General features: G+C 38.4%; 1 long non-coding RNA gene across 2 annotated transcripts; it reads right to left on the minus strand.

Moving 5' to 3' along the window:
- Positions 1-3201: 3201 nt before the first annotated feature.
- LOC131470846 (uncharacterized) lies at positions 3202-27061 on the minus strand. 2 transcript variants are annotated; one of them, XR_009241941.1, is made up of 3 exons: positions 26831-27061; positions 22016-22150; positions 3202-3287 (listed from the first exon to the last, which is right to left on the minus strand). It is a non-coding gene; the product is annotated as an uncharacterized LOC131470846 (long non-coding RNA). The 2 variants fall into 2 exon arrangements; XR_009241942.1 differs by lacking the exon at positions 3202-3287 and adding an exon at positions 21564-21660.
- Between the last annotated feature and the right edge of the window lie 544 nt (positions 27062-27605).

The raw sequence follows: 27605 nt of genomic DNA on the forward strand, positions 1-27605 counted from the left end.
TGTATATTGTAGTTGATATCACAATATCAGGCAAACCAAACATCACTTCCTTCCACAGGAGAGTATGAATACACAATTGAATGAAGTTCCGGCTGACTAGAAAAGGGAAATCCGATTCCAAGTTGACGTGGGCTGTGAAAAAATGTCTCTCTACCTGTAAACACAACATAATCACCCCCAACGTAACTGAGTTCAATTGTTTGGATTGATTTGAACAACAGAACAAATAACCAACTGTACCTATTTTAAAATAAGTCAAAAGTAGTCCACAATAACAGTACAATACATGTATTATTCACAATAGTTCAAAAGACAAATTCAGGCAACGTTCACATTCATTTCTGATTCAGTTCCAACTCAATACAGTCAGATTTGACTGTTCACAGTCTCACTTGCAAGTGTCTTGTGTCTGACTTTCATGTGAAAGCAGCTGTCATCTGAAATAGCATGCATGTGCATTTTTGTTTGGCTATACGCATGTTGCTACCAGTGCTGGGCAAAGACAGAAGTTCTTGTTCTTGCTCATGTCACATGGTCACTTATTTGATATTTATTCAATCTAGGACCTCATACTGAAAAGACACGTCTGATTTGAAAGCCGGAATAGACGATTGAATATCTGTGTCCACATAGCCCTGAAAACACCATATCTGAGTAAGATCAATGGAGAACATCAGATATGTGTCAGTTCAGAGTTTATTTATAATATTTAATGTATGCAATAATAAATGGTGTCAGAGCTGCCACACAGTGATTTGATTTGATTTAAAACACACAACAATAAATAATAAACACTGCACAGAACAAATAGTAGTAGTATTTATTAAACTTGATTACACACAGTCTTTTCTTTTTTTAAGAATTTGGGTGTCTGTTCATTTCGGGTGGCAGATGATTTCGCCGTGGCGACCCCTAAAGGAAGAAACCGAAAGAGGACAAATGTCAACTGTCAAATATCTCAAGAGATGGCTTGTTGTGTTCGTAACCATTTTTTAATAGACCTATACGCAATAAAGCACAGTCATTCAGTATATTTTTCATTAGTTTGTGGGTCAGTGATTGTCAGTGAGTCCTGAAAACTATTAATAATGTATTTGGATATGCTTGTGAGGTAAATTAACCCTCTCTCATTAAGGAAATACATCAAAAAAATGACCCATTACTGTTTTCCTAGTTTAAATAGGAGAAAATCAGAGTTCAGGAAATGAATTGTATTATTGACTTAACTGATCAAACAATACATGTATTGTTAAAGGGGCAATTTCTTCAAAAATATTGTTAGATTAATCATATTCCCTGACTCCTTTAGAAACCAGATTCAGTCATTAAAATTATTAGTGATCTATGAGCATAGCCGAGGTTCTTTTAAAGGAAAAGTGTGATCTCTCTTTTGTTCTAAGATCACAGAATAGTGGCTATTCATTTTGCAATTACTTTCTATTTGGCTCTGTAGTAAGTGAGTTGATAAATCACATAGATAATTTAAAATATGCGTTAAAAGTCCTTTAGTCAGTGTTCAGTCGCTTAATGTGGGTGTTGTAAAAGATGGAGGTACAGGTAATGTGCTGCCTTCATACCATCCCTTCAATTTATAGATAACAATGTCATGACAAACACAGGAAGTCTCTCTTCTCATCTGCCTTCAGACTATTTCCTTTACCCTTTATTTACAAGCAGTCCTTGGACAGAACATCTGGATATTATGTCAACACATATGAGCACTTGACCTGGTGTGAGTCACTGTGCCTTACTGTGTCATTGGATTGCAACATTATGTTCAGTAACCGTGAGTGATTTATTAACTCTGGATGGTTTTCGCGTCTCGGTGAGAATTAGTGCCATCAGTCCATTTGATTTGAACACCCATGATTTATGAAATTGAGTGACTCAGTTTATGTAGTCACATGAATTCACAGGAACTTGCAGAGACAACTTATTCTCCATGGCCCTTGTGAAAGAAATTAATATTCTTAATAAAAGACAGCACACCTGCTTTTCTGCAGTGCTTATATAACAAAACAGACCATTGCTAAAGACTTCTTTTGTTAACTGTTGCCACCGTCACAAGGTGAGCACAAACAAATCAAAAGATCATACAAGTATATCAGAAAAGAAAAGCATATTCATTTTTCATTTTATGTGGAATGCTCTTAAATGTAACCTGATGGAACTGGCATATTACAGGCCTATAAAATATAATTATAGCGCAGAATGATCTATTATCAAAACTAAGACATTTCTGTCACACAGTTCAAAAGTGCAAGGAATACATAATACATTTTGTAAAGACAGAGGACATACAAGGTTTCAACAGATGGTGCTGTACTGCAGCCACAGAGCAGGGTTTTAGTTATAATTAAGTTTTGGGGTTTTCTTATATCAGAGGCAGAGTTTCAGTACATATCAACATTACTCTGACCTCTGGGGCTGGATGAAAAACACAGGGTTAGTCCTGTTGAAGTCTAACCGTTGACATTCTGCAACAAATACAAATCAGGTTATTTTTGTCAAGATTTTTCCACTGGAAGAGTTTAATTTGGGTCAGATTACACATGAAATCACATTACATTTGCATCTGCTACACATGTACATACTTTTAATGTAATGTAATTTTTCAATATGTAATGTAAAATTTAGATTTAGTCAGCTACTGCATCTGTCAAACTGAACACACCAAAAATAGCAAAGTGAGGCAGAAGATGTGTGTTTACCTGTGAATTCCAAAATGAAATGAAAACAATTTTTCTCTCTTAATGTTTGTGGAAGAGCACACATCAAATCAAAGGGTAGAATTGTAACAACTACATCATGTACAGTGTATACAAAAGAAACAAAACAAAACATTAATACTATCTATTAGTTATCACTAATGATTCATTCATGATTAGATTTCTGATTAGCACTTTATAAACACAATTCATTTGTATTTCCTCAGATGACTCAGTGTGTGATTTTTAACCCAATGTGGTTAACATTCAATTGCATATGTATCCTTGTTTATCAGAGGACAACTCTCAACTGAGGGACACGTGAGGTTAAATATCCAGTTTGTTTGATCCTGGACAGATTGTGCCAAAGAGTAATCCATAATGCCTGTGAAATGGCTCTTCATACAGCAGGCTGTGCTGAAATAACACAGATTGTTTTGTTCCTAAACACACCGTGGCTCTCCAATGACCCTGTGCTGCGCCACTTCAGGGATCCCACACTGCACTTGCTCTTCCAGCTGAAAAGGCCTTTTCATGTTCCATCAAGGCAGCAGGAAGAGTTCATTGGAGTGTTTACACCTGCAATTTATTGATAGATGCAGAACGGTGTAAGACTGCATATTTTATAATATATACAGTACAATGATAATAACAAAATATTTTGTATAAAATTCATTTTTTGATGTGAAATGTGAAAGGCTATCTATATTGTATAGCAAAAAAAGTAGTGTCACATATTCACTTGCAATACAGGTCAAGTTATATATTGTACGCTAATTCACTTAACAGTACAGGTATAATACTTTGTTAAAGAGCTTTCTTAAAGAAAAAAAAACATGTGTATTTAATTGAATTTGATATTGGAGAAACACATTAAGACTCATGATACATACCAGCACACATAACCAAGCCATATGGGGATTGCATACATTATTACTCAGTGCATCATGTATGATAAACACACCTTGACAGAATCAACAATTATCCTGACTTGTGCATTCACCCGGCTTAATGCAGGACGGGGAGGAAGCTGCAAGTATATGTGTGTGTGTGTGTGTGTGTGTGTGTGCGCTTTCTGTGCTCCCTAAACACAGGACAGAACCAGGACAACACAGATACGCAAACACATATCGAGGCAGCAAGGTTTCAGTCTCCCTGAGGGTTTCTCTTCACAAAGGAAACACAGGTCAGATTCAAGCTTGGCTCTTATTGGCTAGAACCAACTCTTGAGTGTTTACATTAGTATCTGTGTACAATCTTGTGCCTGTGTGCATGGCTGCATTGACACATGTGTCCTTGTCCTTTAATTTATGTGCATGTAGATTATATTTTGTATATGGGAGGTACATATGTGTTTCCTTTAAGGTGTTTTATACGGATTGTACAGAATGCATACAAAAACACACACATACACATACACATATATACACATACATTCCTAATTTATTTAATGACATTAAGGATGAAAAGATTAATAAAAGATAAAAGGCTAGATTTTCAGCTCTTATTTTCCTGGTTACATCCAAACTGTGGACATGGCAACGTCTCTTTGAACTCTTTGAACCTATTTTTGTGAGCAAAAGTACTGGAGAATGAGACTGAAAGGTAATTCTTGTTGCTTATATTAATTGACTGCTCTTGGTTTTCAACCTTTGGTTTTACCTCTAAAGACTGTGTTTGCAGTTGAAAATGAAACATCAACATAAAGAGCAGAGAGCTGTGTGTAGGAGAAAAACAAGCCATTTTGAAGCGGGGAAAAGAGGACACATCGATCAGAGGCATGGCACAAACATTGGGAATAGCCCATTCAAGAATTCGCCTGACAAAAAAGAGTAGTGAGCTAATTTAGTGAGCAACTGTGCTTTGAGGAAACACTGTAGGTATAGCTAAAAACAACACCCTCCAAAGAAGAGTAGACTCTGAGACAGCAGCACAAACTGAAGAAGAGATGAGTCGCAAAAGCTCTGAGGCTTTTTTTTTTTTTTGTCAAAGCGAAAGGCTGAAATGTGGGCAAAGAAAGAACTGATACAGACAATCCACAACATACAAATCATCAAGCTTGTTGGAGGTGGTGACTTGGAAATGCACAACTGTGTCTGGAACAAGCTCACTAATATGTACTGACGATGTCTGGAGAAAGTAAGCAGTAATGTTGACAATAAACAGAATGCAACAGTTTGGTGGTCTGCATCAAGCAAAATGTTGTTTACTTACATTACATTCAAACTATTTGGTTATTCGTGCTGCATTCGGAACGAGGAGTGACGTCACCACCTGCTTATTACAAAGACAAATGCATGTGAGATACGTATCTCGTACTGTGAATATTTATTGTGCGTCATTTCAATTTTAAGAATGACTGCGTCTTCTTTGAGCCTATTTTATAGACATTTACTCCCCAAACCTGGCTGTCCATGACAATCTTTATTTTTCAATCCAAACATTTAGTTTAGGTTAACTGTCAATTCTAGCAAGAGAATCTATTTGAATAGGTTCAAAGCTCTGAACTCGATATGAAATTCTCTTTTTTTTTTTGTGAAGATAAGCAAATAATTTAAGATCAGATTTGTTAAATCATCTGCTGGGCCTGATACTGATGCTGGTGGGCCAGTTTTAGCCCACGGGCCACCAATTGCTGACCACTGCTTTATATGTTATTTTACACCCTCAAACACTTTAGCTACATTTGAAAATTAAACAAAACGATGTGCACAACATGTTTACTGTGAAACAAATACAACAGAAGCGCTATTAACAGAGAAGTGTTTGTATGGTGGCAGTCATTTTATGTCGGGGTTGGTGAGGTTGCTCCTAGTTTGCGAGTAAATGTCCATTTGTTGTCGGAACTTGGAACTTTGAAAGCACCATCTCTTTTTTGCTTACGTGAAAAAAAAATAGAATTTGTATGACTAATGTCAGACATACAAATGAGTGGATGTTATATAGCTCTACCTGCCGTTGTGGAGACTGCAATAGAAATCCCAAAATCCCAAGAGAGTAAAATGCCACCCGCACATACACTAGGCCAAGGCCTGAGGGGTGTGGCTCCTTTCTCTAGCTGTGAAAGAAAGGGGCAGGACAGAACTATAGATAGGGGCAGACAAAACAAATACCCCTTCCCTCTCTCACACACACAGATTTGCACAGCTACTCTTCTGAGGACACTGCATTGATGTCCATTCATTTGGACAACCTAAATAAAGCATTATCCTTAAACTTAACCATAAAAAGTTGATGCCTAACCCTAACCACTATTCAAATCTTAGCCAGTTCCTCGGAAATGGGGTTCTGCCTATTTGGGATCAGGTTTTTGGTTTAGATGTGACACAAGGTTAGTGTTTAGGCCAGAAAAGGTCCTAGAGGTAACAAATACAAGTACACACACACACACACACACACACACACACACACACACACACACTACAATGGTAGTGCAGGTCAAAGAAGTCCAATAGACAGAGAGAAGATTGAAGGAATGTGTGTTTTAGACTGGTGCTTTTGTGTCGAAGGCTTTAACTTATGGCCCTTTTGAAAAAAGCCCATGGCCAAGTGGAAGGGAATTGGGCTTTTAGCTGAAGGGTCACTGGTTCAAATCCTGGGACAGGTCAAGGGCTGAAGTGCCCCAGAGCAAGGTACCCAACCTCCCATTACTCCCAGGCATAGATAAGTGATGCCCACTGCTACTGCGCCTGGTTTGTGTGTGTGTGTTCACTACTGGTGTGTAAAAACGGATGGGTTAAATGCAAAGGTCAAATTCACTTTTACTAATTGGTGTGTGTGTAAATAACACTCAATTGGCTCTCATAGAGCAGGACAAACAAAACATTGACTTGTTAAACATGTAGTTAGGTGCAGGACTGCAGATGTCCTAATTTGTAAACTAACATGGATTTCACGAGGTATGTAAATTGGTTTTGAATTTTTTTAAATTTCATTTGAGGGACAATGGGAGGTAGTGTACTGCATATATAATATAAAATTGAAAAATGAAAAATGCAGCTGAATTAGGTTAACATACACATTAAAGCCAGGCTATCACCTCAAATACATATTTGCTACACTGTGTATTTTCAATGAAATCATCACCTTATTCAACACAGAATGTTCAGAGGCAAATGCGCTTGTCTTTTCTTGGACAGGGAAGACATGCTGAGATTAAATAAAAAAAATAATTTTAATTAAAATTCAGGTGTACTTTCTGAAACTTGCCACTGTGTAATCCAATGTACATACAAAGGAGGTTACAGAAATATTAGAAAAAGGTGAGATGACACTGCAGGGACCAGATGTTTGACTCAGCCTACAGTGGGATTATGGGAATTGGACAGTAAGCCGATATAGGAAACAATGTGAAGGAGACACTTGACAGTATTGGCAGAGCCAACATAAAAATGGAAGTGGTTCTATGAAGGCAATATAGGAAGCTATTCTTTTGTCATCTACAAACTGCTGAATAATAAAAAAAAGGGGATGCTATGGTGCTGAAATAATACAGACAATAACCTAATTTCTTCAACAGAGCCAAGAGGGATTTAGTATTGACCACACTAGACATCTAAAGCTTCCCATGCTCATTTTAAACAATGGCCTGCATGACATTTCACCTGCCCTCCGTGAATCCTGTGTTATTACAGCAGCAGCAAAGGCTCAGTCGCTGCATCTGCGCTCCAATAGCAGTTGCCATGGTAAAAGTCCCCCATCCCGCATGTAGCCTGTGCAGACAGAGAGGCAACACTCATGCTGGCTTGTGCTCGAGAAAATTAAAGGTCTAAGAGTGAGAAACGGCTAAAAAACCCAGAGACAGATATATTCACAGCTGCACGGCACAGTGGTATAATAATTATACGGCATAAAAATGTATACAGTATACATCACACCTTTATTGTTATATGGCAAGTAGCACAACAGGCTTCATACAAGGAAGGCCATGGACAGCATTCACAGCCAGTTCTATTTTGTATGAGAATAAAAGTTTTGATTTCATTTTCCCCCGGACAGACAGACAGTGAGAGGCCGGATGTGCTATATATAAATATATATGAACATGATATCACGTTCAAATTATAAGTGACAAATTAAACTCTGCATGGAGAGATTCCGGAGACGAAGGATTAAAAGCTGGTAAAATCATTTATCACATGGATTATCGTTAACAGCTGCTCATTAAAAAACAGTCACATCTGGATTTATGTGCCATTTGTGTCTTGTGCACAGCAGGACTCAGGGACTGTCAATGTTATTGCCATGTCAATGTGAACTGAGAGACATTTTTAATAAGTAAATGTAAGTTTGATGGGAAATAACTGGGGATTTTTTTTTTATTCACAGTATAGCGTGTGTGTATCAGGTAGATTTAAAATTTGGCAGCAAATATAACATGTTTCAACAGCTGTTTGGTGTTTGGAGAAGATGTTACAATGGCTGTTTTTTTTTTCTTCCACAGAGGATAAAAATTAATTTTCAAAATACAAAAAAATACAATTACTGAAAGTCAGCATGTGGCAATATATATATTTTTTTACACATCTTGGCATCTTGGGCCAGGAATCCTTATCTAGAGACAAAGAGATTTAAATAAATCATTCATTTTAAGGCACAATAATTCAATAATTGTAATCTTGTAAGCCCCAACAAATTCAAGCCAAGAAAAATATCTGTATCACATTTTGATCAAACCATATTTCAGTAGCATAAAACAGCATCGTGAACGGATGGCTCCAGTTCACCTTCAGCATAATCAATTTAGGAAGCCAATTTTCCTTCACACAGTTCACTATCGAGACAGACAAGGTTGCTGCAGCCATCATATTTAGAGTGAATACTCTATCATTAGCAAATCAATTGCAGTTTTCATTCACACTCGAAATGGTTTGAACCGCGACTTGAAGTGATTCGATGCCCTCCCTCTGCTGCACAAAGACCGGTTCACTTACACTGAGCTACATGTGAAGCGAGAAAGCCTATTCTTTTCCACAAACTATTTGAATTTGTCCTTTAAAGTTCTCCACTCACTCCAAAGCAGCTTATAGACAACAATGTCAAGTTGGCCCATGGACGACCTCTAGCATGACTGATCCTCCGTATGTCTGACAGACTGTGTGTGTGTGTGTGTGTGTGTGTGTGTGTGTGTTTGAGAAAACAAACAACTGAGGGACATTATTGTGGACACTATTAAGTTTAAAATGATGCACACACACACACATCGTCACAACGACACATTTCTGTTTGGACATGAATAGCAGCCTCAGCACAGGCCTTGATGAAAGCTAACACAAATGAATGGAACTCATTGATTCAATGGAGAGTGAAAGCTGCTCCCTTTAAAAAGCTAAAGGTAAAGTGGATTCACACGCAGTCAATATATGTAGAGTACTTCCTTTCTTTAAGTATTGTACATGAAAAAACGAAATTATATAAGTCTTATCATTTACGTCAAGGTTAAGTGTACAGATAAAGACACACACCATATGTTACATGTGGAAATCCAGAGTGTGATTAAAAAACATTTAAGACATGTGATGATTTATTACCTGTAGAGATAAGAAATATGCAGCATATATATTATATTATAGTATAATAAATATAAAAGAAGATTTACTTTAAATTATTAATTATTATCATTATAATACGTCTGATAAAAGACACTAGGATTTAAACACACATACAGTAGGCCCATTTTTTTTCCATGATTATTCTCATCCTGGTTCTTTTAGTAATAATACCTATATTGTTATGTTGTCATGTGGCCCAGGAGAAAAATAAAACATCAAGTCAAATCACAACACAAAGCCCAGGATTCCAACCTGATACTGGTCTTTGGACTACACGTTGTTTGTGTAAAGAATCTAAATGTATTTTTATGAGTAAAAGGGCAATTTAAATGAAATGAATTTAAATCGAGTTAGCGATGAAATTGACAGATTATGTTTTAGTTTACTAAGAATAAGTGACAAAAACAACCAAGACACAAGCGGAAAAAATAATGTGAAAAAGTAATGTGTATTTAACACAATATCACATGTCCTATTACATACATGCATACATATATACATATGTGTATGTATGTATGTATGTATGTAATAAGACATGTGTTATTGTGTGTGTGTATGTATGTATGTATATATATATATGTATATATACAAACACACATTCTGCAGCAAAAAACAAACAGTATAAAGTTTGAATTTGAAAAACTGAATAAGAAAAATACTGAAACACTACTATCACCATAACTGACTCTGAGGATAAACTGGTACCACAGAGTCGAGCAGTTCATATGAATTACATTTTATATTGTAAAAATATTAGTGAGAGGCATAATTAATTAAGCTAATCTATCTACAGTAATAATAATAATAATAATGATACATTTACAGCAGGTTTATTATTTGACCCATTAGATTAGATTAGATTCACTACATGAAGTGAAACAATATATAAACACTGATAGCTGAATATTGTGGTGCGAAATCTAATTTATGTATTTCCCATTCATTTTAAGTGTTAAGAGTCATGACACATTTTAGCAATAAAACAAAGTTGAATATAACATCTGCTGGAGAGAAAAATATTGAATTATGCCCTTTTAAAATGATCAGATATGTGTATGGGTTGAGATTTTTCTTTTCTTTTTTGGACATTTTATTGTAAATAAGCTTTTGCTATTATGCAGACATTTTTGCCTTGAACTTATACACAAAATGAAGTAATATAAAAAGTTTATAAAAAAATACTGTACGTCAATACGTTCTCACTCACTCATTTCTTTTATATTTTATTTTAATGGTTTTTAATGGATATCTTTTAACATTGTAAAATATTTGTAATGTTTAGAGCACATTATCTTATTATGTACAATATGCTACATGGCATTCAGAGACAAAATCATTCACTTTGCATCGTGAACTCTGGCCAGAGTATTTGTGATAATAAAAAACAATGGTATCGTGTATAATATTACTAATAATAATAATAATGTTTTAATAATTTTACACCTAAATATCCAACCTGTCCATGCGCTACAACACGGAGAGAGAGCACTGAATGTACACAGTGTGTGTGTGTGTAAACATGTGAAGTGTCACTGTGCCAACTTCCTTGCTTTTATTAAAAAAGATTACACAACGATTTTGCACAAACTCCACCCCGCCATTGTGGGGAAAGTCGGCGAAAACAAATCAGTATCGTATGAAAATCTGAGGCGACACGAGCTTGTGAACCACGGTTATGGTTGCCACTTTGGCTGTCTGTCTCACTGACCGCTCTGTTAATCCACTTAACACACAATAGACAACAGAGCCACTGATCTACAGGATCACCAGCCTGCGCGATACATTCCTAACAATTTATGGCTAAAAACACTTTATGTCACTGCACTCTTTCTCCTCTCGTATATATAGTAGAAAGGGAAAATAATGTTTGCATTAGAAGAAGCAGGCCTGCGGGTCATCGGTACTTGACGATGGGCTGAGAGATTTTTCACGGTGTCTTCTTTCTCGCTCTTTTCTCAACATTACCTTAACAAAAGCCTCTCCCTCTGTCTCTCTCTCTCACACACACACACACACACACACTCACACTCACACACACACATACATCGACTCCACCAGTGTAACAGACAGGGAAACAAAATGGCTGAATAGTGATGGAGAGGCTGTTCGACTAACCAGCCAGCACTAACATGTGTCAACACTACACTCATTTATCCCAAGGACAGAGGGAAAAACTAACACTCTTTTGATAAAACCAGACAACGGAACGAGGAACAAATAAATAAAAGCCTCGTTCACTGTGAGGATATCGATAATGCAACACTGGATCAAGATCATTGGTGATAGCCCCACCAATTTGTTGTACCTCACGTTAAATTAAATAAATAAATAAATAAATAACGTAATCTCTTGAAAACCATTTGTGTGCTGCCAGTGGAGGTTTTATAATGGCAGCTCCAGCGTGACAGCAGAATACAGGCTGATGGCTGCCTTTTGAAGTCTGCTGCAGCAGCGCTGATATTCTCCACCACAAGTGCACATACAGTGTCATCAGTATTCTGGAAAAAAAAAAAAAAAACACGCCTCTCTCTCTCCAGGTCTGCTGTATTTTTTATTCATATAACTGACAGCTGACATCATCCTCAAATACGAAATATGAAGATGAAATGCGATAGATGTTGTGCCACCTCAGACCATTGATATTATAACCGATAGATAGATAGATAGATAGATAGATAGATAGATAGATAGATAGATAGATAGATAGATAGATAGATTGTATTTACCTTTATTTTTTTATATTATTATTATTTTATATTATTATCTTTATCTGCTCAGTTTTGCACCACTTAAAAAAACCAAAAATAAATGCAGAATATAATCTGATAGTCAACATTTCAACAACATCGTGTTTCTTTACATTTTTAAGTGTGCCTTTTCCTTCAACCATTATGCATACACGTACCGCAAGAAGGGCAGAGGGAGGCAGAGAGTGAAAGTGGTCCAGCGATAATGAACCTGTGTTTGCCACCGCTATAGGCAATCACTAACTAACCTTGTGAATAATCAAGCCTTGGCAGGCTGAGGAGGGAGAGGGGGTGAGAAATGAAGAGAAAGAGGGAGAAAATGACTCGCACCACTCTCTAATCCTATCACTCCGGTCCACGGTGTGTGTGTGTGCGTGTGTGCGAGGGTTGTTTCTTTAGCACGGCTCCCACTGCGAGCAGTGAAAAGCAACCTGGAATCAAAAGCCTTAAATGCATCTATGTTTGTGTTTATCAAACAATGGCAAACCTCTGACTGAGGCCTTCTATACATCTGAATCATTCTCTGCGGCTCCCGATGTAATTGCTGGGTTTTTATTCTGTGTCTGTGTGTGTGTGTTTGTTGCATATCACTTTCTTCAGGCAGTGCATCATCAGTGATATTTGGACATTTGTGAGGGGCATAAACACATGTTTATCACACTGCTGGTCTGGTGTCAGCGTGCTGTGACTGTTCATTAATTTCAATCGGCCAAGAAAGTGAATGGAAAGAGAGTTTTATACGGGAACACAACTGATGGCATGAAGTTTATATTGCTAGTTATTAATTATATGAACCAATTAACCTGATGAGTAACAGTGTAGGGTTAACCACAAAGACAGAAAGAAGGAAATGATTTCTCATTGTGGTCCCTTTGTATTTTTGGCTCCCTGTGTTCCAGGTATTACTCATGTTGTGGGGACCTACATCTGTTTACACAGTCACTTTATGGAGACACGTCTTCCTTATGGGGACAGGGTTAGGGTAAAGGTGAAGACGGGGTTAGGGTTAGGTCAGTAGTTATGGTTACGGTTAGAGTAAGTCTTCAGGAAATGAATGCAAGTCAACTTAATGTCCTCTAAAGTCACGGAAACCAGACTCCTGCACGTGTGCTCTGTACATAACAACTGCTCGTCTGCTCACAGTTCTCTGGTTCGACAAGTATGGCTGGAACAAATTACCTCTGCTCTGTGTGTGTGTGCATGTGTGTGCATGTGTGTGCATGTGTGTGTGTCTAAACAAACATGCTAACACATATGCAGTGTGTGTTAAAATTAGTGGGGGATGGCGACCTTCCCTCCACCTGTCCACAGCATCAGCTGTTGTCCCTTCTTACTCACACACACACACACACACACACACACACACACACACGCAGACTACACCACTCATAATTGCATTCACTGCATTGTTCAACATCTCATCCACTCTTCGACAGGAGAAGAACAAAACCCCAAACACTACAGTACAATAATCATGTGACAGAAATCAATATTACAACAATGCTGCACAAACACAATGAGTTACAAAGCTCTGTCTCCTGTCTGTCTTCCCAAAGACGTCCACCAAAAGCATATTTCTCACCCTCCATCTTACAGCCGGCTGGCCGACACTCAGACAAAGAGACACTACTGCAGTGTAAAAACGCACTGACGTAGCTGGTTCTCTGTGGCAGAGATTGAGTCTGTGTGTGTGTGTGTGTGTGTGTGTTTCTATGCTTTATGAAAGTGCATGTACATGCTTCTGATAAATATCTGTGGGCAGATGTTTCATCTTTCATGCAAGTTTCTCCCATTTTACTTGTTTAAACAGCCAACACGTATGTCTTGTTTTGTGTGAATTGCCAATAGTTTCTCTCTTAATTCTCACATCACAATTTTCTCTCGTCTTCCCCCCCCCCCCCCTTCTCACTCTGTACCTCACCCATCCCCCTCGTCTCCTCTCCTCTCCTCTCGTCTCCTCCACAATGCAAATCGTAAATAAAATTGCAGGACTGAAAATTGTAATGACAGTCTTTTTCCTTTCACACTGTTTACGAACGGCCCCGATAGACACAGAGGGAACTAAAAACACTGGCGTCTTTCTTTTGGAGGAGAGAATACACGTTCACACAGAATACATTTGGACGAGCACGTAAAAACCATTCTTCATCCTATCAGCATTCATGAGGAAAATAGAACTTATACCATTATAACCATTATAATATTAGGCTTCACTGAGGCAAAATAAGAGAAAACACAATGAAATTGCCCAGTGTGCGTCACCATTTCTTACAAGAATTAATGACAGTAATCCTGAGAGAAGCAAACACAAATTTTGGATGGTGCAGAGGCTCACCTGCAGTGTGAGGAAGTTGCTGGCTGGATAAAACACTGTCCATGTGACGGGGGGCTAAGTCTCCTCTTTACACAGACTAAGTGAAAACCTTAGTTAACTGATGGTGGAATGAAAACAAAGAAAAGTAACGGCAAGTTGAGGAGGAAAAAAGAGAAAGAGAGAGAGAGAGACAGAGAGAGAGGGGGAAGTGATGAGGAGAGGACACAAACTCCATGAAAGACAGAAAGCAAAGACCTGCTCGCACCTAAGTGATCAAACTTTTAACTTTTAGAACAGGAGCAACAGATGCAGCGGTGGTGTATTGTGGAGGGTATTAGGACGAGGGACACCCCAAAATCTCCCCCGCTGTGCGTACGCATTTGTTTGTGTGTGTGAGTGTGACAGCAGGGAGCAGCTCAGCGCAGGACGCCGCACGCAGTGAGGGGCCATTAGACATGGTGGGGTGACCCACATAAAAGACACACACACACACACACACACACACGGTCCTTTCCTTTTTGTGACCAATGTGCCATGATAACCATAAGACCAGGATTCTTTATAATTGGGTTTTGCATGGCCATTGTCACATGGTTTTCTGTGTAGGATTTTGAAAACAACTGCTGGTCCAGTCAGTGTGCGTATACTCGGTGGATATCAGACAAAGTCTTTTCAGTCAGAAAACACATTCTTCATTTCAGTGTTTGTGTTTCTCCACACGCTGTCTACATGCATTTGTTGTGAGAAAATCTTAAACGTAGTGGAACGTGCAAAAGCTGCAGTGATACACTCTGCCCCAAGGATTCTTATTTGTCTCTTATAGAATAAGTGGAACATTATAACTGAACTACACTATTCTGTACAAAGACACAAGACATTAGGACTTCATGAAATGAACATTGTTGGTTGTGGTGGTGGTGTAAAAAAAACAACAACCATAAACAAGTTGAAACAAACTCTAAAGTCGTTAGATGTTTTTCTATGTCTTGGTGCAAAACTAAAAGTTGAATTTACATAATCCAAATCTGGGACCAAACTAGCAAGTCCAAAGTGGAAAAACATTGCATGAAATTTTGATTATATTAGTTTTTCTTTTAAAGGGAAAGAGTATCAGTTTTTAATGCTAAATTGTCATCCTGTGTGCGCCAGGCTTTCAGCATAATGATTAATTTGACTAAGTTGAGTGACCATCAGGTTCTGCATCAACTCCAACACCATATTTGTTGGGTAATATATCTTGAGCCATGTCTTTTTTCTCTCCGATAATTATAATTTGGCTGCACAGCTTCTCTTGCTCACAGTAGACAGATTGTTGAGTTGGTGAGTTGGCCTGCAGTTCTGAAACTCTCCTTCTTTCATTATCCTTATCCGTCCATATCTCCCTCCTGCCCCCACAACACGCGTGTGTGTGTGTGTGTGTGTGTCTGGAATGTGTGCATGCACAGCAGGGAGTTGCAAATTACAGCAGTGATTAAAACCCAATAGTGTGGAAAGAGAGAGTGAAACAGTGAGGGGAAAAAGAAAGAAAAAGAAAGGGATATTGATGAACAGACAAAGAGAGAGAGAGAGAGAGAGAGAGAGAGAGAACAGACACAAAAGTGTTCTCCTGTGGATTTTAGTATTTTACTGTGACACCGGAGCAGAATCTATGTAAACACAGAGAAACCATCATTGTAATCATATGTAGTCATACAGAAAGTGTATTTCTGTAGAAAGAAAGAAATGTAAACGAGTTTGCTGACACACATGCGAAGCCTCATCCATTATCAGCACTAATGCTGTAGGATTTTTTCAGTAATGACACAGGTTCAAGGATATATAGAGTCTATGTTCAAATGTAACAAAAATCCATATATTATTCCTCGTACCGAGTTATATGAGGCTCAAAATAATAACCACGATCACACCTATAGCTGTTAACGATGAAGTCACAGTGGTGTCACACTTAAACATGCTGGTGGCTAAAACTCTCAGATGAAACCAATCAGGGAGCAGTTTGCCGCGTGAAGAGCTGCACAGATGAAGCCAGCCGCGTTTCCTCGACTCTGTGCTGCGCTTGTGTCATGTCTGATTTAACCACACGCTCCCAACTGAGAGGAATCCACTCATGTCACTCTCCTGCTGTACCTACATGGTGTCATTGTGGACTCAGAAAACACCCCGCATCATCGCTTGAAAATGTTTTGCAAAGTGAAAATGCTTTTCTTTTTTTTCTTCTTTATTTCAATATGCATCCATTAGCACTGCAGAACAGAAAAAATTAAATGTCCCTTTAAATACAGTGGAAAATAACTGAAGCTTTGTTTTCTTTAAGATTATTTTGACACAAGTCTGTACTTCAGAAGATCACATGGACACCAGTAGTTATGACATCTAAACTTGCTCTTTTTCGTCAGTCTGCTCGTCAATGTATTCTTTGTCATTTTGTCTTGAGGACAGAACACGGTTCACGGACACATTCTCAACACAAATGTGATATTTGGCTTGTTTAAAGCTGATTAAAATTCCTTGATTTATTTTATTCATCATATCGAAAGCCAGGCAGCTCCTTTCTAATGAAGCCAGCGGACAGTTTGATGTTTGTGTGTGTGTGTGTTTCTGCAGAGTGACAGGTGAGTGAGCTATCTGCAGCGCTCACACACTCACCCCCTGCTGTGTTTAATCAATACCATTCTGAATTCCAGCCTACACACGCACACACACACGCACTATCTTTCCTGAAAACACCAAGGGAATACTAAGTATGGACAACTTCACACCTCCTCTAAACTATATGCACACATGCACGCACGCACACACACACTGGTATTTGTATACCTTTTTTTTTGTGGATGTGTGTGTCCATAATTATTATTATTATTATTATCCTCCAGGGTCCAGGTGATGAGATTCACAAACAAAACCAAGCATGAGGTCAGGGTTTACCATCTTTTCTTTTTTTTTTTTGTCAATATTATGGTTAAATAAACCTTTAGTTTAGTTTGATTTAGTTCAGGGGTGTCTAACTCATTTTAGTTCAGCAGTCATATACAACACAAGCAATTTGATCTCAAGTGGCATAGCATAATAACCTATAAACAACTATAACTCAAAATGTTCTTGAGAAAAATGATTGCGATTTATGCGAAGTATAATGCCTATATTTACCATTTATATGTGTGCATTACAGCTTATAGATCACAGTGGATAAAGGCACAAAACATATTGCCACAGGTATCTGAAACTTTCAATTACTACTGTGAATTCTTCACAAATTCATCACATGGGCCAGATTGGACCCTCTGGAGGGTCCGTTCTGGCCTGCGAGCCATACGTTTGACACCCCTGATTTAGCTTGTCTTTTTAAAACAGTCTGTCTCGGTGTAGATCAACATTTCTGTGAGACTACAGCTTCTCCAAAGTGCAGGGACTTTTTCCACTGATCACAAAACCCAGATGCAAACATAAGGATTTCACTTCTGGGTCAAACGACTCAAGTCGATAGACACAGATTTTTATTGCCGCCAGCTCAGATTGGTATAGTAATGGAGACACCCATGTGAACTACAGCTCATTTTGCCATCTACTACTTTATTTTTGCAGTCTTGTTGCTGAGTTTGCACCTTTTTCCAGCATGACATTTTGAGGTGCACAATTCAAGCAGTGACACAAAATTGTTCTCCTGAGTTTGACAGAGGGACAGAAGTGAAAGATAAAAAAAAGTGTGACCTCTGTTGTCTCTCCATAGAAGAGTGTTTTCTTCTGTCACGTGTCACTTTTTCTTTTTATGGCATTTTCCCTGGAGGAAACGTACAGGAGGACAAACACTTCCACTGGCAATAGAAAAGGAGTGAATCACCACTATATTTACTCGTGTTGAATTACCTGTGCTAATTGTGGTTAATGAAATGAAAATGTGTTAGCAAGTTTATCCAGTGACCATGGAAAGAGAAAAGCCACACACACACGCGTGTAGAACATCCACACAGAAAGGCCCGAGCCAAGATGCAAACCGGCAACCTTCTTGCTGCACAAGTTTAACAATCATTATTTGGTAATGTATTCTTTAAAAAAAAACAAAAAACTGCAAACTATAGCTAATATTTGCTCAAAATGAATTACATGATATTCACCACATAATCTGAAAGAAGTGGGTTGTAATCAACTTATATGTCTGCTTAAAAAGAATCCTGGAGATCAGAGGTGTGTAGCTCGGCAGAGTTATAAGCTATTTATGGACTGTTTTCGAAGCCACCGCATCCCATAACAACGGCCTGTCTCTGCTGTGAGAAAATAAGTAGCTATAAAAATCTGAAAATGGGCCGCTTCAAGATGAGGCATAATTAAGGCAAACATGGAACACACCCCCACCCCTTTTCTTTTTCTGTCCCTCCTGACACCTTGATTCCCCCTCACACACACGCATGCACACACACACGCACTCACGCACACACACACACACGCACACACACCAACAAGCTCCCCTGCTGTGAGAGCAAACACTCATAGCACATGATCATCATGACGATACGGAAATATGAATTATGCATAAAGGCAGCCTTGCCTCGGCTGCGGCTACAAAGCTGTGTGGGTGATATTCTCCTTTTCAAATGATATGGGAAATATCCCCTTAGTATTAATAATATAATAATCTATCACATTCACAGTGTCTGCTGTATTAGTCTCTCACACATTCGTGCTTTGTTTGGCGTTATCCTCGTTTCATCATCGCACACACTTAACACTGAACCGTTAACACATATAATTCGGGAAAAACATTTGAGGATTGTGTGCTTATTATTAATATTAGAATAAATGATGAAAGCTCATACTTATACTTCAAGCTTAATCACAGAAACTCTAATTCCAGTGTTGCCCTTCAATAAAGTGTCCAATAAGCTGTGGGGGTGAATGTAATTATATATATTTTTTGCTGATTTAGCTTTTCTTCATTGTCTCTTTTCAAGGTCACAGTGCAATTAAAACACCCGCACAATGAAAGTGCAGATCACGTGTGCAGTAAACGTGTGTCTATTGTTTATTAGGTGAAGTCAGTTGTGTTATAGACAAACAAAAGTATTTAAGGAAAGCTGACAGTGTGACAGTATGAAACAGCTCTCAGGCAGGAGCTTCTCTCGAACAGATTGGCTATTATTAGACTTTCGTCTAATCCAAATTTGACTGAAATTATTCAAGTAGCAGCAGATCCAGAGTTGACAGGCAGACAAAGAGTGGCTTTCTATATTTTTTTCCAAGGAAAGAGCAGTTCCTGGAAGGAAAAAAAGAAAACAGGAGAGATCCACGGAGGTTTTGAATGAAGGGCAGTCTGAGGCGTATGATCGGTGATGTAAGAGCGGTTAGACATAGTTGGTTGGAAGGTTACGTTGTGTGTTGTTCGGTGACCAAATAGTCTGAGAGACATGATTAATTAAATGGATTAAACTTACTGGAACACAAAACCTGTTTATTTGAGTTGGTAACATACAACAAACACACATTTTTTTATACCAAACATCCTGCAGGCAAAAATAAATGACCATCATTTTTTGAGGAGGTCATCATTTTTAATTAAACTAAATATGAAATTAAACAGAAAGCACAGCCGTCCACCCTTATTTTGCAAAGTAAATTTAAAAATGCATTGTATCCAGATCGGCACGAAATTCTAATCATTTCTTCTTTTGGCCATGACATAACAACTCAATCAAAATCTGTGCTTTTGAGTTATGCAGTTCAAAATCAGACAGATAAGCAGACAAAGTCTTTAGTGCAGCTAATCATTGTCATGTACCTTTTACCTACTGACAATTATTTAAATTTTGTTTAAAATCATCTTGCAATAATGTTCCAAAATCCAAAATGCTGTTGGTATCTCGTCAAAATTCAGATTTCATTTATTAATGTTGTTATTATATTTTTTCTTCCATGTTAAAACCTTTTTAAAATATTGAATTTTAAAAGTAAAGTATAAACATTATCCTTTGACAGTCGACATTTACACTGTAATTTTTCACAAAAACTTGATTAAGATAAATATAGCACATCTTTTCACATGATATTTAGTGTTGTGAAATGTATCCATATTTAAAATAAAATATGTACTGAATCTGTCAGCTTTATTCATTACTACATCTTTTTTTGCTAATTAACCATGTTTGTTTTCCATTCTGTTATAATACGTTCATGTGACCATTAATAATAATAGCAATGTCAAACAATGCAAACGTGTTATTGTAAAGGCCTATTTTTTTTTTTTTTTTTTTTTTAATGCAATATCTTTAAATCAAATTGGCAGTTCCGGTGTGTTTTCCCTGCGTACAAATGTGTGGCATTACCATTCATTTTATGTTACTGGGCCTTAATGCAGTACGCTCAGCGTATAAGCCCGTCTAATTATCTCGTCAGTGTGGCAGAGTTTAGCTGCACAGTAAACAGAGATGACAGAAGTGTGTGCAGGTGTGGAAGTGCTCATGTGTACGTGTCATTTGGGAAGGTGCAATGGTGCCGACGTTCCCATAACTGTGTGCTGACACCTCCTCAGTATGTAAGAACCATCTCTCCCACTGCATTATTTAAAGGTTTAGAGGGATAGAGACAGGAGGAGAGACGGAGAGGGGACAAGGGGAGATAAAGGCAGGGAGAGAGAGATGCAGGTATCCTTAAAAACTGCCTCTAAAATGAGTTATAAACCAGAGTAAAACTTAACCAATTACTCACTCCCTCTCCTCCTCCTCCTCTGCATCAGTCTCTCTTCATTTTCCATGTGATTTCTCTCCACCGTTTCATTTCTTCCACTAGATCACCCTCTGCTCTACCCTTTCACACCCTCCCAGCTTCCCTCTCTCCAGCGAGAGCTAACAACATTCTAGGAGAAATATGATTAACACAGCAGAGAGGACACACACACACACACACACACACCTCAATGTTGTGTTGAGAAATAAAGATGCAGAAGGAGAGGAAAGGTAAGACACAGAGACAGGGTGTGGCGCTGGATAATAATACCAGAGTAGCACAGCAGCACACTGCTGGGCTACATTAGTTGGTTTCTGTCTGTAGTTTGAATGATTCTCTGTGCCCTCCTTCCCTTTCGGTGCAAAGCTCAAACACACACCAGTCAGGGAGATCGGAGAGTCTAATCTGTTTTCTCCATAGGATGCACCGTCGATGTCCTCGGCTCAGTGCATGCTGGGAAAAGCTACAATGTCTCCTTCCTCCACTGAACAGACCGTACATGAGGAGTAACTCAGTGAAGGCTAAAATGATGTTTCTAATGTCTCATCTGCAGTCATCACAACTCTGTTGTCTGCTGCTCAGTGTTGGTATCGGTCCAATATTGGTGAAAATCACTGGATCAAACACTGGAAATAGGAAAGAGAGACATGTGACCAGAATGTGAGTGCTGGATGCACATGTCTGCTGTGTGGGTGTTTTAAAAAGTACACCGTGTAGGATTTAGCAATATCTGTTGGTGTAGTTGCATGTAGCAGCTGAATATCTCTCACATCACCCATCCCCCTTTGAAAGATATAGGTAGAAAAACCCTTCAGTTTTTAATACAACTCAAAAAGTATGTCCATTACAAACATGGTCTACAAAGAGAAGACCCATGTAAATATAAAGGAGCTTTTATGCAGCATAACAGTTGTCGAAGCAAAAACAATAGGGCCTTCACACCACTGTTTAAAAAACGGTTTAAAAACAAGTTTACTATACCTGTAACAGGAATGTCCTGTGAGTGATGAGAATATTTCCATCGACAAGGTATGCAGTCATTCAGCTGGTCAGCCAGTTACTGCAGCAGGGTGTTTTTGATGAGCTGATAACACCACCGATGCTCCAAGAAGCCAGCTGTGAAGTTCAATAACAGAATATATATCATCATTTGGGTCATTCAGGACATCCTTGCTCCTACCATTTCATGCCTTTTCACATGTTTTGTGTGTATTACATTTTATCCATGGGAAATTAATGGAGACCAGAGATCTGTAAATATATATCACATTATATCACGTTAAACACCAACAAGGAGGAAAAGAAAAGAAGCTTTTTTATAACATCGCAATAGCTTTCTTTCCATGGGTCACAATGGATGCACCAAAACCAAATGTGGAATAATTGGTTCCACATATGGAATCAAGCGGGCACCAAGTGACGAAATTCTGCGGTGGCTGGTCGTTTTTGGACATATGTGGGTAATCAGACATCACATAAATGGTAGCCATAAAGTCTCTGGACATGACTTTCCACGACCTTGAATTGAACCATGTAAGGCCAGTGTATCTTTCTGAAATTCATGCTATCACAAGACAGTTGCTGGTGGCACCGAAGGCTCTCAAGAGCATGAAAATGGTACACGGCGACATCAAGGTAGATAATGTTCTGCTGATTAGTCATTGTTTACAGCCCTTTCAGGTGAAGCTGATCGACTTTGGCTCAAAATGTCTCCAAAATGGAACTTGGCAATACCTTGCAAGTCCTTCCTTACAGGGTCCCTGAAGGTCTTCCTCTGTGTACATTGTGTGATATTGTGCATTTGATTGGAAAACATTTTTATAACGCCGAGAGGAATCTATACCTAGTGAGTAGTGCGCTTTTCACCCAGTGGTAACTGGCATTACATCAATTATATTTAAGAATCTTGATGACATTGTGGTGACTCATCCCGATATGAGGACACACGTAGCTTTATACGCCTCCTTAAAAAACATGATGCAGGTAGATCCAGAGAAAATAATTGAACCCTAACAATGCTCTGAATCAATCAATCGCTATGAAACACTTTCCTAGTCGTTCAGCTGCTTATATCGATGGGAAACCATTGTGTCATGTTTTTGATGGACAACTAGCTCAAATGGCACCAGTGTGGCTGCTAATGATGCTCCAGATGTGGACAAGTTTAACACCGAAGATGGAACCGCGGATTCTAAAGTCAAAGCCCAATCTAAGCTTTAGCAGAAGATTTGTCATCCAATCATTCAAGAGAGTAGCATCCAAAATATAGTGGCTCTAGAAACGGCTGCGTCCAGAAACCAGCCGCCATGGAAAGCTAGCTCAGGCAACACAGATCATGTTTGTGATACGGACACGATAAGCACCGATGACAGAACCACGGGTTATAAAGCCAAAACGAAGCTTTTCAGGAGGATTTGTAGATTGCTCTCTTGACCGCTCAAGATAATGAGAAAACCTGCTCCCAGCAATGAGAAGCAGCCCCCCACAGAATTCCAACAGACCTGCTGCTGGTGGCAGGCACTCACTCAGGTGTGACAGAGAAAGCTACACAATTAAGAGTTTAACAGGTAACAGATGAGGTTAGACTGTGTGTAACACACCAAAGGCTTAGTCTTTGAAAGCAAAGTGTAGGTTGTGGCTCAGCACTTTGTGCCTAACTTTGTCACTCTGTCACCATCTACAGCATATGCTAACGTGAAAAGGTTCCAGGAGTCAGGGGAAATCTTGGTGCGTAAAGGCCAAGGACTGCTGAATGTGTGTGAACATCAAGACCCCGGGTAGTATTCTACTGTGATAGATATATACAGATGGGTATATAGATGGAGTACATTGGTAAATCATTGTCGCTTAACACCGTCGGCAGCTGTATTTGGCAAAGAGGAAGCCATCCATATCAATTCTGAGCAGAAATACAGCCCAAACCCATGTAAGACTGAAAACACGTCTTATAGTCAGATGAGTCCACATTTCAGCCTTTTTTGGGCAAACAAATGGATGTGCCATATATGAAAAGGACCATCCAGTCTATAATCAATGTAATGTGCATTTAAAAAAAAAAAAAAAAACAATATCTGTAATTGTATTGGAGTGTATTAAATGGGTGATCTGCATATATGTGTTGATACTGCTGATGCAGAGAGACACATGCTCCCACAAGACAATGTCTTTTACCAGAAACTCCATGTCTATTTCATCAGGACAATACCCAGCCTCATTCTACACGAGTCACAGCAGTGGGGCTTCACAGACACAGAGTGTGTGTGTGTGTGTGTGTGTGTGCTTGACTACTCTGCCTGCAGTACAGATATGTTTGGTAATGAATGGCACATCACTTTGTTTGCAGAAAAGATGTGCAAACATTCCACTTGCAAACCTGTAACAATTAGTATGTTCAATTCTGATTTCAAAAAAGTGGTGAAACATTTGTAATGTAATGTAATCTTGTTTTTATGGCTCCTTTTAAAATATTGAACATGGAGTTGTCGGCAGCATCGTTCACTGGCTATCATCCATGCAACGCAAACTCCGTCAGCTCTCCTCACATAACCCTTGCCCATATTTAAACAATGGATTGTCTGTAGAGCAACTATTTCCATCTCAAGAGCGTTTTACAAAGTCACACACTGCAGTAGAAAAACATAAATAAGGAGCAACACAATCAATGATTAAATAAGTTAAAAGAAAGATAAAGAAAGTTGGACCCTTTGCCCCAAAACAAAAAACAAAAAACAACTCATAAATATTATTGCAACAGTGATGCAACACCAAAGAGTCTGTAACGGAGCGGTGTTGAATCACAGAGAAATTACACAGTGATGACACATGATCCTGCAGAATCTTATAAAATAAACTATAAGAAAACAAATCATAATATTACCGGATGATGATGCTATCATGTGTCACAACTTCAAATACAAATGTCTTGAAAGGACACCCAGCATTTTTCGAAATGACAGAAAGAAACAGGGGCAGATGTAGAATGGAAGAGAGCGAGGGAGAGTGGCAGAGACATTGGGGGAGTACGAGGGAGTAAATTGAGGGAAAGCAGAAAAGATGAGAGGAGGGAGAGGGAGGGAGGGAGAGCGGAGTGGTTTTAGGCTGATGTGAAAGCCAGCAGGTCACAGAGGTTGCCTTTAAATTTAGAACAAACCACAAACACTGAATGTCTCCTCCAAAAGACCCAGTGACTGATTATAATGGCTGCCTTTTCTGATCTCGTCCTGTCAGCCGCTCAGTGCTGCTTTCCTAAGAGAGCTGTGACTATTGGGCTAACATGTGGGCAGGCCCTCATTTTACTAACACAATTAGGGCATTTAGCTGACGCCCTTTTCCAAAGCATTTAACAATAGCAGTGAAAAAAGGCTGCAGTGTCGGTGAATCCTGTGGACAGCAGTGTATCGTGGAGACACAGTAAATGAGATCAGGACAACAGGGAAGTATGTATCAGTAGGAGAAACAAGGTTATATACTGTGTCAACACACTGTGCTAACAAAGCTACTTCCATTCCAAATGACCTGACCTTACAAACATCTCAGGCAGGAAGAGGCAGGCTAACAGTTCAGACTGACAATAATGACTGTGTTGTTTTTGTAACATTAAGTAACATTAAGTAAAATAAAATCTGCAACAACACCAACAAAGACGGACGATTATATTAAATATTTCTGAACGACTGCTGCCTTTAGTGTGATGTGGAGGTTATTTTTTCTTTCAACTGATGCCAAGTGCCTTCTTACTGTGTGAACAATTGGATTTGTCTTTCTCATACTGGTCTCAGTCTGTGTGTAAAAGGCCTAGTGTGTTCTGTGTGTTGTGCGTATATTTAGTGCTTCACAGGTAGAAATGAGCAGATTTGATTTAGCTGAATATATCACACACACACACACACACACGCACGCGAATATACCACCTAATGCTTTTTTTATCTACTGTTGAAAAAAAAACCTCTTATATGTGGTTGTTTATTATGAACACATCATGACCATCACATTTATTTACAGACCTAAAATAAACCAGCATTTTTTTTGTTCAAATATTTAATGGGCAAAATGAAGCCACCTAAAATTCACTGGGCAAAATAAGTTTGATTTACCTGTTTATGCTTCCGAAAAACATCCAGTTAAAAATGTAATTTCAGACCAGACTTGAGTTTGACAATGATTGGCCGGAGCAAGTTTGCGTCTCCCTTTTTTCATGGTATTTAGTGATGAAACCTGTTGTTTTTGTTTTAAGTGAACGAAAGCAGTGGCAGCACCAGTCTGATGCAAAGAAGAGTGTTAACATTTTGTATTTTACTTTTATTATTTAACATTTAATTTCGCCTATTAACAAAATAGAACCCCTCAATAAATGTGATTACTGAGTTATAACTGAATTATTTTGTTATGTTATGAGGAAAGGTCCCATAAACACTTGTGTTAATTCCACAATTCCACGTCCATTAAACTATCAAGCCAAACAAGTAGTGCTCTCATAATAAAACACTGAACCAAACCACAAAAAGGCAAATTTAAATGAAATGAAAAATGATCTTTTAAACTGAAAACTATAAAATAGATGCACAAATGTAATTTTGTTATTTTTGTCAATGCACTAGCAGCCACTTTTATGTTAATTATTATTGGTTGCCAGTAGCAAATAATATTGGGACAATAAAATGACATTGAAACTTGTTTCAGCAGAATTTCTTCAGTCTCTAACAGACAAGTTACAGTTGACTTTCAGAGATATTTAAGAGCAGGGCGGCATACAGGAATCATAAGAAGAGAGCAGATTAAAACAGAACAGGTACTCACTCAGGTTGAAGTAGGAATAGACCCCAAAACAAATCACTAACATGCAGAAGTCTGTCGACTATCCTGTCAGGGTGAAAGCTAGTTGCCTTGGCCCAGGCTGGGCGCTATTTGTGAGCCAAATCCTTAAAGAACAAGAAGCTTTCTCTGAGCGTAAACCTGCTGACAGACTGGGGGCTTTGAAGGCCCCCAACTGAGCTCGGCACAGAGCTTTGAAGCCAACTGAAAACTCTGCTTTATGAGACTCAATGAAAGCGAAGAAAAGCGGAAAGTTATGAAAAGCAGAGAAACACTGAGCACTGTTGCTGTTGTGCTTTGTTGGTTCGTGATTGTGTGTTGTGTTTTATTCCATGATTACATTTTGTAAATATGTATGAGGCCTGTGGTACCGTGTTTATCACTAAATACTGTGACGGTGCAGTTTGTTGATCTCGCACACAACTCACTGATTTAGATCATAATTATTATATTATAGTATTAACTAAAAACCTTTAATTTTAAATACAGGTTATTTCACCTTTACTTAAATTAAACTGATATGGATTCTTAAGTCAATCTGTTGTTAAACACAATAATTTGTTTTGCAGATAATTAACCCTTATTTTTTTGTAAAATACTAATGTTTTGTTTGATGAAAAATCTGCATACAGTTTTTCTCTGAATTGTTTTAAAAGGGTGAAAATGTGTGAGCCAAGTATTGCAGACTTTCTTATTCTCTCCAATCATGGTCATATGTTCACGTTTATTTCATTTGTTGTTGTTCGTGGTTGAAAAGAGA

Source organism: Solea solea, chromosome 13 (genome assembly GCF_958295425.1).
Source record: "Solea solea chromosome 13, fSolSol10.1, whole genome shotgun sequence".
Taxonomy (NCBI): Eukaryota; Metazoa; Chordata; class Actinopteri; order Pleuronectiformes; family Soleidae; genus Solea; species Solea solea.